This window comes from Oncorhynchus kisutch, linkage group LG17 (assembly GCF_002021735.2).
Source record: "Oncorhynchus kisutch isolate 150728-3 linkage group LG17, Okis_V2, whole genome shotgun sequence".
NCBI classification, from domain to species: Eukaryota; Metazoa; Chordata; class Actinopteri; order Salmoniformes; family Salmonidae; genus Oncorhynchus; species Oncorhynchus kisutch.
In genome coordinates this window covers 4,298,367-4,310,866 of record NC_034190.2, presented here as the reverse complement: position 1 = coordinate 4,310,866, position 12,500 = coordinate 4,298,367, and the positions used below count along the sequence as shown (strand labels likewise).

General features: G+C 45.5%; 1 pseudogene; it reads right to left on the bottom strand.

The window, feature by feature from the left end:
- Window positions 1-1,095: 1,095 nt before the first annotated feature.
- LOC109884256 (disks large-associated protein 3-like) overlaps window positions 1,096-12,500 on the bottom strand; it is a 17,280-nt pseudogene continuing 5,875 nt past the window's right edge.

Sequence of the window (12,500 nt, the reverse complement as noted above, 5' to 3'; positions counted from 1 at the left end):
CTTTACATCTCTACTAATCTAGAAATGTCGGTAAATAACATACTAAAATATACATCTCACATTAAATAATTAAATATTACATTATAAATATTACATTTTAAGCTCATTACATTTTCTGATAATATAAAAGGAATAGCCAGGTCATGATAACAGAATCACCTCACAATTGGGCTTCAAGTATATAGCTCAAAAATACAAGTCAACACACACACTGCAAAACGCAGCCCTTGTTCATCGCAAAATGTCACCCATAATTGCGGGTGCAAACACACGGCTTGTAGGGAAATCTTTTTTCGTTTTTTTCTTCGTTTTTGTCTCTTAAATTCCAATGTTTTTTTTTTCTCAAATCCACAGTATTTCAGAGCCCCTTGAAACATTTCTAGGGCAAAAAAACTCATTAATAATTCCTTTGTTATTGGAGACAGATAATACCATGTGACCCACCCAGCCTACTGTATGGTACTGTGCCTTCTCTCTGTTTCCGTCCCTCGTTCCAATTCTCTTTTTTTAGAGGGGAAAAGAGAAGGGACATTGAATTATGTTTTAAAAGATTCTGGAGAGGAACGTTTTAGTGAATTAGACTGGATTTCACTGTATAGGCAACACATGACAAGGCTTCTGAGAGAAAGGGAGGGAGAGGGAGACAGGAAGAGAGAGAGGGAGAGAGAGGGAGACAGTAAGAGAGAGAGGGAGACAGGAAGAGAGAGAGAGAGACAGGAAGAGAGAGAGAGAGAGAGAGGGAGACAGGAAGAGAGAGAGAGAGAGAGAGAGAGAGAGAGAGAGAGAGAGAGAGAGAGAGAGAGAGAGAGAGACAGGAAGAGAGAGAGAGAGAGAGAGAGAGAGGGGGGAAGAGGAAAAGAGAGAGATACTGTATATATACCATTTGTACATTGTTAAAACACTGTATATATATAATATGACATTTGTAATGTCTTTATTGTTTTGAAACTTCTGTATGTATAATGTTTACTGTTAATTGTTATTGTTTATTTCACTTTTGTATATTATCTACCTCACTTGCTTTGGCAATGTTAACACATGTTTCCCATTGGCAATAAAGCCCCTTGAATTGAATTGAGAGACAGGAAGAGAGAGAGAGAGAGAGAGAGAGAGAGAGAGAGGGGGGGGGGGTGAAAGGAGAGCAAAGAGTTAATCCCTCTCTCTGTTGGAAGGGTGTGTCTTGTGCTGAAGTTACATAGAGGGAGGAGGAAGCTGACAGGCAGAGAAATCGCCTGGGGCCCTTGGCAGCTCTTCGATTCATTTTGCCAGTTTGCTTGGCGATCCAATCTTGAAAAAGCATTTTTTTTGTTGGAAATGTAATAAATATATCTAAAAAGTACATAAGACTTTTTTGCTACGTAAGTCTCCTGTTTTTATGAGGCCGATATTCCCCAGTCCCACACACCCTCCTCCTCTGACAGTGATTCTGTGATTCTCCTTTGGCCACCAGGGGGTGCCATTGTCTCACAGTGAAAAAGGATCCCCTGTTGTGAAATTTCAACATTCTGAAAAACTCTAAAACTCAAAAAAAAATCATACCACCCACCCACTGCCAAACCTTTTACACTTCAGAAGGAATATCTAAAAAAGAAAACAGCTTCAAGGTACTTTTGTTTGTTTGTGATGTTTTCTGGCTGTCAAGTATACCGTGCCACACTAGATAGCTGGTGAACAGCATCGTTCAAAACGATGTACAAAAAAAAGAAAAACACACTCTCCTTCAAACAGTACACTGCTACCCAGACAGCTGGTAGATTGATGGATGCTCGGGCCAATAGGAAGGAGTCGTGAGAGAATAAAACCTTAGGTGAATGAGTGTTGACTGGGACATGTGTAGGAGGCATGTAGGTTAAATGTCATCCGTAGTTGAATGTTGAGTGAGTGTGTATTAACACAGTCTTCAGAGGATGTAGCCAACTAGCCAAATGGCGTCGAATGGTAGCTAGTTGATATTGAGATTACCTTTAGAGCCTTGGGTGATGTTGAGTGGCCATTTAGAGGGAGAATCTGCACAAGAGTGGTTGAGATTTGTGAAGCCCTTATTTCCCGTGAAGATGGAAGCTAGGCTAAGATGAGCTAAGAGGCTAAGATGAGCTAAGATGAGCTAAGAGGCTAAGATGAGCTAAGAGGCTAAGATGAGCTAAGATGAGCTAATATGGGCTAAAATAGGCTAAGAGGCTAAGATGAGCTGAGGCTAAGATAGGCTAGGCTATTCCAGGCTTGGCTAGGCTACGCTATAGGTGGACAGGCATGCACAGACATGCTACTATTGCATGACTACACCTTTCAGTGACTGTCACTGTATTTTACAGCTCTATCTCTCTCTCCCCCCGACTAAGATGAGGGAAATAAATGTGTGTGTGGAGTCAACTGTGATCCCGTAGTCATCATTCTCGCTACAGATTGGTTGTGTTTGTTTATTGGGGATTCAAAGTTCCAGGGCACAAATGGCTCTCCCCTTCTGTCTTGCCTCGTCCTTGGAATGGCATGACGATGGGACCCAGCATCCCCCAACAGTGAAGACTTGAGAAAGTCAGTATGGCCTATAACGTCATTGGGAGAGGGGGGGATCAGTGTATGGAACTTGGGAGAGTTTTGGTTGATCTAGGATCCTCAGAAAATAGGTTGTATCTCCACGTTTAGTTGGTTCCAGTGTTCAGAACCGGGTCTGAGCCTCCGGGATGTAGATCTTAATGGTTGTGGTCGTTCTAGGGTGGGATAGCTAGCTATATCTCTATATTTAGGCTGTCCCAGGCGTCGGGTCGGTTCTGTTCACTGGGATAAATGTATGTATCTCCATGTTCAGAGCCGGGTCTGAGCCTCTGGGATGTAAATCTCGATGCTGTCGGCGCTCTCCGTGGCTGAGTTCTGTCTGAAGGAAGAGGACCTCTTGGTCTGGAGCAGTCTCCTGCGTGCCTCAGTCCTCTGCCTGTCCCCCAGGTCTAAGGATTTCTCCCGGATAGGCACGGCCCGTCCCACACCCCCGCTACGGGCCATCACCAGCACCCCTCCGCCTCCTCCTACCCCTCGTTCCACCGAGAGGTCGCTGACGCTGTCGGCACGGAGACTGCCGCTCACCCCCCCAGCTGGCTTCTTTGGTAGTGGGGGAGGAAGCTTCTTGTCATCCTGAGAAGAGGGGGATGAGGGGAAGGGGGGATGAGGGGAAGAGGGGGATGAGAGGAGGGGGGATGAGAGGAGGGGGGATGAGGGGAGGGGGGATGAGGGGAAGGGAGATGAGAGGAAGAGGGGGATGAGGGGTGGACATTATGGAAGGATGGAGCAGGGTCATGGGATAATGAGGGAGATGAGGGAGAATGAGGGAAAGGTTTGAGTGAGAAAATGATTAAGATCAAATAGAAGATCGTAGGGAGACAGACAGATAATGAGATGTAAAAACCATTAAACAATATAAAGGGAAAAAAGACAGAATATTCAGACCAAATAAAGACACCGGATCATTATGTGGATAAACAGAGGAAGAATAATAGTTCATAGTTGCTACTGGGAGTGTAGAACTTCCTGTCTCTCCTAAAAAACAATATATCAGATGTAATAAACAACACAGTGCATTTTATTACGTTTTACTCATCCATCTACACAATATAAGCAAAAAAATGTTTTTTTTTGTTTTACTGAAATACCTTATTTACATAATTTATCAGTTTTCAGACCCTTTGCTATGAGACTTGAAATTGACCTCAGGTGCATCCTGTTTCCATTGATCATCCTTGAGATGTTTCTATAACTTGATTGGAGTCCACCTGTGGTAAATTAAATTGATTGGACATGATTTGGAAAGGCACACACCTGTCTATATAAGGTCCCACAGTTGACAGTGCATGTCAGAGCAAAAACCAAGCCATGAGGTCAAAGGAATTGTCCGTAGAGCTCCGAGACAGGATTGTGTCGAGGCACAGATCACGGGAAGGGTACCAAAACACTTCTGCAGCATTGAAGGTCCCCAAGAACGCAGTGGCCTCCATCATTCTTAAATGGAATAATTTTAAGACACTTCCTAGAGTCAGCCGTCGGGCCAAACTGAGCACTCGGGGGAGAAGGACCTTGGTCAGGGAGATGACCAAGAACCCGATGGTCACTCTGACAGAGCTCCAGAGTTCCTCTGTGGAGATGGGAGAACCTTCCAGAAGGACAACCATCTCTGCAGCACTTCACCAATCAGGCCTTTACAGAAGAGTGGCCAGAAGGAAGGCATATGGCAGCCCACTTGGAGTTTGCCAAAATGCACCTAAGGGACTCAGACCATGAGAAACAAGATTCTCTGGTCTGATGAAACAAAGATTGAACTCTTTGGCCTGAATGCCAAGCGTCATGTCTGAAGGAAACCTGGCACCATCCCTACGGTGAAGCATTGTGGTGGCAGCATCATGCTGTGGGGATGTTGTCAGTGGCAAGGACTGGGAGACTAGTCGGGAAAGAGGGAAAGATGAACAGAGCAAAGTACAGAGAGATCCTTGATAAAAATCTACTCAGGACCTCAGACTGGGGTGAAGGTTCACCTTCCAACAGGACAATGACCCTAAGCACACAGCCAAGACAACGCAGGAGTGGCTTCGGGACAAGTCTCTGAATGTCTTTAAGTGGCTCATCCAGAGCTCGGACTTGAACCCGATCTAACATCTCTGGAGAGACCTGAAAATAGCTGTGCAGCGACGCTCCCCATCCAACCTGACAGAGCTTGAGAGGATCTGCAGAGAAGAATGAGAGAAACTCCCCAAATACAGGTGTGCCAAGCTTGTAGTGTCATACCCAAGAAGACCCGAGGATGTAATCACTGCCAAAGGTGCTTCAACAAAGTACTGAGTAAAGGGTCTGAATAGTTATATAAATGTAATATTTAAGTTTTTCTTTAAATATATATTTTTTTTACATTTGCAAAAAATTCTAAAAACCTCTTTTTGGTTTGTTATTATGGGGTATTATGGGTAGATTTGAAGGGGAAAATGTAATCAATGTTATAGTAAGGTTGTAACGTAACAAAATGTGGAAAAAGTCAAGGGGTCTGAATACTTTCTGAATGCACTGCATTTTAGAAGTATTACCATAAAGCTTGGAAACAACACTCAGTCATTTTAGCTCAAACAGGCTCAGTTCCTCTCATTCAGAACTCACACAAAGCGTTAGAGCTCAATGCCATTTCGGCTCAAAGCCTCTCTCCTCAATTTCTTATGACGTTGTGCAGTTTCACAGCCAGGGCTTGCTCGCGGGGGGCAGCAGCACCATCTGTGCCACTCTCTGACACACCGCCATCTTGACACTCTGGGGAATGGCCCAGGATCAGGAGGCAGCAGGGTCAAGCCGACACCCCAGCTCTCACCTTCTTGTCTGGGGGAAGCCTCCAGCCGGAGTCCTTGAGCCTCTGGAGGTGCTGGAACTTGACCCTGACGTCTTCCATGTTGAGCTGGAGCAGGTCCCAGAGCCCGGACAGGTCCTGAGAGGTGGGCTGGGGGTATGCTGAGGGGTCCTGGAGGGGTGAGGGGTGGAGGGAAGGGTAAAAAAATATAATTCATAAGTAGGGTGGGAATCATAAGAACCATTTAGGAGAAAACTGTTAATAAACTGTAGAATAAATGGCCATAGGACTCAGAGTTCTTCATAGGTAGACAGAGAGAACACAGAGAGAACACAGACATTCCCTAACCCCTAACCATAACCCCTAACCATAACCCCTAACCATAACTAACCCTAAAATAGGCTTTTTCCTTGTGGGGACCGGCATATCGCTTGTATGAGTTTTTTCCCCCTTGGTTCACTATCCATGTGAGGACTTCTGGTCCCCACAAGGATAGTAAAACCAAAAAACACACATGCATGCACACACACACACACACACACACACACACACACACACACACACACACACACACACCCACACACACACACACACACACACACACACACACACACACACACACACACACACACACACACACACACCCACCACGCTTTGCTGGCACAGACGGAAGAACTGCTGGACCTTCTGAGACATGAGCATCTGGGCACTGCCCACCGCGGTACGGATCAGCTCCAGAACTGGGCAGGAAACACACAGGAAACAGGAAGCCGGAAACAGGAAGAGGGGGAGTCAGTACACAGGAAGTAGAAAGTAAAACGTGTGTAATTTGTGAGCTGAGGTTTAAACCAGTCCGTATTTCCTATAACTTAGTCCTCTTTCTGACAGTCCCCACCCCTCATCCAACGTCCCCCCCCCTTCCCCTTTCCTCACCCTCTTCCGGCAGCTCGTTCTCCTCCCCCTCTCTCTCCATGTTCTGACACCATCCCTCCATCCTCTCCACCTCCATCTGAAGGAGGCGTAGGAAAAACTCTCCGTCTCTCAGACAGGGCGAGGCGCGACCAGAGTCAGGCAGACTCCGAGGGCCCCCCTCCAGCGAGGGCTGGGGTGTACCTGTCCAGCCTCCACGGTCCGCAGCGAGGGGTAGGGGGGAGTGGGCCCGCGGGGGCAGCGGGGGGATCTGGTGGTTGTCTGTAGCGTAACCATCCTGGACATAGTCTTCTCTGTAGGTCCACTGGCCCTGGGTGTGCACCTAGAGACAACCAGTAGCAACAACCAGATATGCTAGTTGATAAGCTAAGGCTTAGCTCAACATTAAACAACCAGTGATGCTAGTTGATAAGCTAAGGCTTAGCTCAACATTAAACAACCAGTGATGCTAGTTGATAAGCTAAGGCTTAGCTCAACATTAAATAACCAGTGATGCTAGTTGATAAGCTAAGGCTTAGCTCAACATTAAACAACCAGTTATGCTAGTTGATAAGCTAAGGCTCAACATTAAACAACCAGTTATGCTAGTTGATAAGCTAAGGTAAGCTAAGGCTTAGCTCAACATTAACTCAACACAGAACCTGATCGAGGAAGTTTGTGACTTAAGCTAAACTAAAAGAATACAAGGGTTTAATTCAAAGCAAGTCAAGTTAAGTTTAATGGAGAGGATACTTTTAAGTGAAGATTGTAACTTTGTTGTTTAATAGGAAGAAGTGGAGGGATAATCATTATGTAATGAAGTCCCAATGGGGATGAAGTGGAGGGATTATCATTATGTAATGAAGTCCCAATGGGGATGAAGTGGAGGGATTATCATTATGTAATGAAGTCCCAATGGGGATGAAGTGGAGGGATTATCATTATGTAATGAAGTCCCAATGGGGATGAAGTGGAGGGATTATCATTATGTAATGAAGTCCCAATGGGGATGAAGTGGAGGGATTATCATTATGTAATGAAGTTCCAATGGGGATGAAGTGGACAGGAAGCACAGTTGAAATCAGAAGTTTACATACATCATTAAAACTCATTTTTTAACCACTCCACAAATGTCTTGTTAACAAACCATAGTTTTGGCAAGTCGGTTAGGACATCTACTTTGTGCATAACACAAGTAATTTTCCAACAATTGTTTACAGACAGATTATTTCACTTATAATTCACTGTATCACCATTCCAGTGGGTCAGAAGTTTACATACACTAAGTTGACTGTTCCTTTAAACAGCTTGGAACATTTCAGAAAATGATGTCATGGCTTTAGAAGCTTCTGATAGGCTAATTGACATCATTTGAGTCAATTGGAGGTGTACCTGTGGATGTATTTCAAGGCCTACCTTCAAACTCAGTGATTCTGAAAATCAAAAGAAAGCAGCCAAGACCTCAGAATAGTTTTTAATAGACTGGTTCATCCTTGGGAGAAACACCATGGGACCACGCAGCCGTCATACCGCTCAGGAAGGAGATGCGTTCTGTCTCCTAGAGATTAACGTAATTTGGTGCGAAAAGTACAAATCAATCCCAGAAAAACAGCAAAGGACCTTGTGAAGATGCTGGAGGAAACAGGTACAAAAGTATCTATATCCACAGTAAAACGAGTCCTATATCGACATAACCTGAAAGGCTGCTCAGCAAGGAAGAAGCCACTGCTCCAAAACCGCCATAAAAAAGCCAGGCTATGGTTTGCAACTGCACATGGGGACAAAGATCATACTTTTTTTGGAGAAATGTCCTCTGGTCTGATGAAACAAACATTGAACTGTTTGGACATAATGACCAACGTTATGTTTGGAGGAAAAAGGGTTATGCTTGCAAGACAAAGAACACCATCCCAACCGTGAAGCACAGGGGTGGCAGCGTGATGTTGTGGGATGGTTTTGCTGCAGGAGGGACTGGTGCTCTTCACAAAATAGATGCATCATGAGGTAAGAAAATTATGTGGATATATTGAATCAACATCTCAAGACATCAGTCAGGAAGTTAAAGCTTGGTCGCAAATAGGTCTTCCAAATGGACAATGACCCCAAGAATACTTCCAAAGTTGTGGCAAAATGGCTTAAGGACAACAAAGTCAAGGTATTGGAGTGGCCATCACGAAGCTCTGAGCTCAATCCTATAGAATTTGTGGACAGAACTGAAAAAGTGTGTGGGAGCAAGGAGGCCTACAAACCTGACTCAGTTACACCAGCTCTGTCAGGAAGAATGGGACAAAATTCACCCAACTTATTGTGGAAGGCTACCTGAAATGTTTGACCCAAGTGAAACTATTTAAAGACAATGCTACCAAATACTAACTGAGTGTATGTAATCTTCTGACCCACTGGGAATGTGATGAAAGAAATAAAAGCTGAAATAAATAATTGTCTCTACTATTATTCTGACATTTCACATCTTAAAATAAAGTGGTGATCCTAACTGACCTAAAACAGGGATTTTTTACTGGGATTAAATGTCAGGAATTGTGAAAAACTGAGTTAAAATGTATTTGGCTAAGGTGCATGTAATCCTCTGACTTCAATTGTCGATAAGTCCTTTAATGATGTACTGAAGTCCCAATGGGGATGAAGAGGACAGGAAGTAGATAAGTTCTTTAATGATGTACTGAAGTCCCAATGGGGATGAAGAGGACAGGAAGTAGATAATTCCTTTAATGATGTACTGAAGTCCCAATGGGGATGAAGAGGACAGGAAGTAGATAAGTCCTTTAATGATGTACTGAAGTCCCAATGGGGATGAAGAGGACAGGAAGTAGATAAGTCCTTTAATGATGTACTGAAGTCCCAATGGGGATGAAGAGGACAGGAAGTAGATAAGTCCTTTAATGATGTACTGAAGTCCCAATGGGGATGAAGAGGACAGGAAGTAGATAAGTCCTTTAATGATGTACTGAAGTCCCAATGGGGATGAAGAGGACAGGAAGTAGACAAGTCCTTTAATGATGTACTGAAGTCCCAATGGGGATGAAGAGGACAGGAAGTAGATAAGTTCTTTAATGATGTACTGAAGTCCCAATGGGGATGAAGAGGACAGGAAGTAGATAATTCCTTTAATGATGTACTGAAGTCCCAATGGGGATGAAGAGGACAGGAAGTAGATAAGTCCTTTAATGATGTACTGAAGTCCCAATGGGGATGAAGAGGACAGGAAGTAGATAAGTCCTTTAATGATGTACTGAAGTCCCAATGGGGATGAAGAGGACAGGAAGTAGATAAGTCCTTTAATGATGTACTGAAGTCCCAATGGGGATGAAGAGGACAGGAAGTAGATAAGTCCTTTAATGATGTATTGAAAATAATAAACATAAAGCAGCCAAACTGGCGTTGCATACTATCCTCACGCAGGAGCTAGAGATGCTAACTACTACTAACTGCTACTAACAAAGTAACTAACTATCTACCTAATTGATAGCTAGCTAACTAACCAACAAAATGCTAACAAACTAACTAACGAACTAACAAACTAACTGCTAACTAACGGAACAAATACCTGCAAATAAACAAACAAACTAACTCACTAACTACTAACTAACTAACTGCTAACTAACTAACTGCTAACTAACTAACTAATGAAACAAATACCTGCAAATAAACTAACCAACTAACTAACTAACTGCTAACAAACAAACTAACTAACTAACTGCTAACAAACAAACTCACTAACTGCTAACTAACTCACTAACTCACTAACTGCTAACTAACTAACTCACTCACTAACTGCTAACTAACTAAATAAATACCTGCTAATAAACTAACCAACTAAGTAACTAACCAACTGCTATCCAACTAACTTGCTAACTAACCAACTAGCTCATTTACTTACCAACTAACTAACCAACTAACCCAACCTAACCACTGACCGTGCGGTGGTACTCTGCGTACTGGTCAGCTGACCCTGGCTCTGAGGAGTGTCTCTGGAAGGAGCAGCCGAACTGGGGGCTCTTATCCTGGGTAGGAACAGCGATGGTGTGGCCTGGGAACTGTAGGCTCTTATCCTGGGTAGGAACAGCGATGGTGAGTCCTGGGTAACCCCCCTCTGGATCCAGGTCTGCCTGGACGCCGGCCGTCACGCTGTTGGAGCGCTTGAACCGAGCACGCCTGGGAGGAGAGGAGGGGAAGGAGGGGAGGAGGGTTGGGCTGTATCTACTGTAAATACACACGGACACTATTCATGCAGAGACAGACAGATGAGGGAAATTGAGGGATTTTTTTCCTTTGTCAGATTCAACTTCGATAATAACTGGGTGTAACCATGACTACTGTGTATACACCCGGAAAAGGGTGAGAGTGACACCCGGGGACAGAAAGGAAGATACAGAGACAGAGAGAGAGAGAGAGACAGAGAGGGAGAGACAGAGACAGAGTGTGAGAGAGAGACAGAGAGAGAGAGAGACAGAGAGACAGAGCGAGACAGTAAGGAAGAGAGAGAGAGAGAGACAGTAAGGAAGAGAGAGAGAGAGACAGAGAGAGACAGTAAGGAAGAGAGAGAGAGAGACAGAGACAGAGAGACAGAGACAAAGAGAGACAAAGAGAGACAGAGACAGACCGAGAGAGAGAGAGCGAGAGAAACAGAGAGAGCGAGAGAGACTCTCTGGAGGCTTCATATCTACTTCTCTCTGTCTCTCTCTCTCTTTGTTAACCTTTAATGTGTGTTATTAAGCTGTAATTATAACAGTACCTCTTGTCCTCCTCCACCTGCACTCCTATAGAGTGAACCTCTCTCAGAGCCTTGCTCTCCGCGTCCGAGTCTGTCAGGGTCCCCGGGCTGTCCACCTGACACACACACACACACACACAGGGTCAAAGGTCAGATTTCATTCAAACAAACAGAAACATGGGAATAAATTATATATATTTTAAAAAATGACACGTAAAAAAGCCTCAAACCTGTACAGCGATAGAAGGCCTCCAATTCCTTCCTCCTCCTCCTCCTCTTCCTCCTCCTCCTCCCATCTTACTCAGCACCATACTGTTCTGTGGGAGGGAGGCAGACTTCCACAGACTCCCCCCTGCCCGCCTCATATCCCTCTCTCCCCTCTCCCTTCCCCTGGGCCCCTCCAGGAGACTATCCGCGGAGCCACTATGTTTGACTCTGATGGGTCCCTGTCCTCCTCCTCCATAGGGCATCATTTCCCGGCCGCCCCGGAGGACCCCGTCCAGACTCTCGGCTGAGTTGGAGTGCTGGCGGGAGCGGCCTTGTCCTGGTCCTGTGTAGTAACCTCCTTCCCTGGATCCCCTGGAGGTCTGACCAGACACCACAACTACAGAGACAGAGACAGACAGGAGATACATGATGTAGTTGGACTGGATCCCCTGGAGGTCTGACCAGACACCACAACTACAGAGACAGACAGGAGATACATGATGTAGTTGGACTGGATCCCCTGGAGGTGAAGGTCGAGAGCCGTGCGTCCTCCGAAACACAATCCAACCAAGCCGTACTGCTTCTTGACACACATAACCCGGAAGCCAGTCGCACCAAGAGGAAACACCGTACACCTGGTCAGCATGCATGCGCCTGGCCGGCCTTGGAGTCGCTAGAGCGTGATGGGACAAGAAAACATCCCTGCCGGCCAAACCCTCCCCTAACCCGGATGACGCTGGGCCAATTGTGTACCGCCCCATGGGTCCCCTGGTCGCGGACGGCGGAGACAGAGCCTGGACTTAAATCAGGATCTCTAGTGGCACAGCTAGTACTGGACTAGGACTGTGATGTAGTGTCTTAGACCACTGTGCCACTCGTTTACCCATTCACTCATCCAAATCTCACTCATCCAAATCTCACTCATCCAAAATGTTATGAATTTATGCAAAAGGTGCATTTAGACTTAGTTGACCTACCATCAGTGATTCCCAGGTCGACAGAGTGGCTATGGTGTTGTCTGGGTCGTCCCAGGGCAGGCTGGCCTGTGTTCTGGAAGTAGGCATCCTGGGTAGACTCTGTACTACTCTGAGCCCTCACAGAGATGATAGGCTTGGACATACGAGGAGGGAGAGGGGGAGGGCCACCCTTACGGTATGGGAAAACTGGAGAGAGAGAGAGAGAGAGAGAGAGAGAAGGGAGGGGGAGGAGGGAGATGGAGAGGAAGATGAAGGGTTAGAGAGAGATATGAGAGGGAGGGAGAGAGAGAGAGAGAGGGAGGGAGAGAGCGAGAGGGAGGGAGGGAGGGAGGGAGGGAGGGGGGGAGGGAGAGAGAGGGGGGAG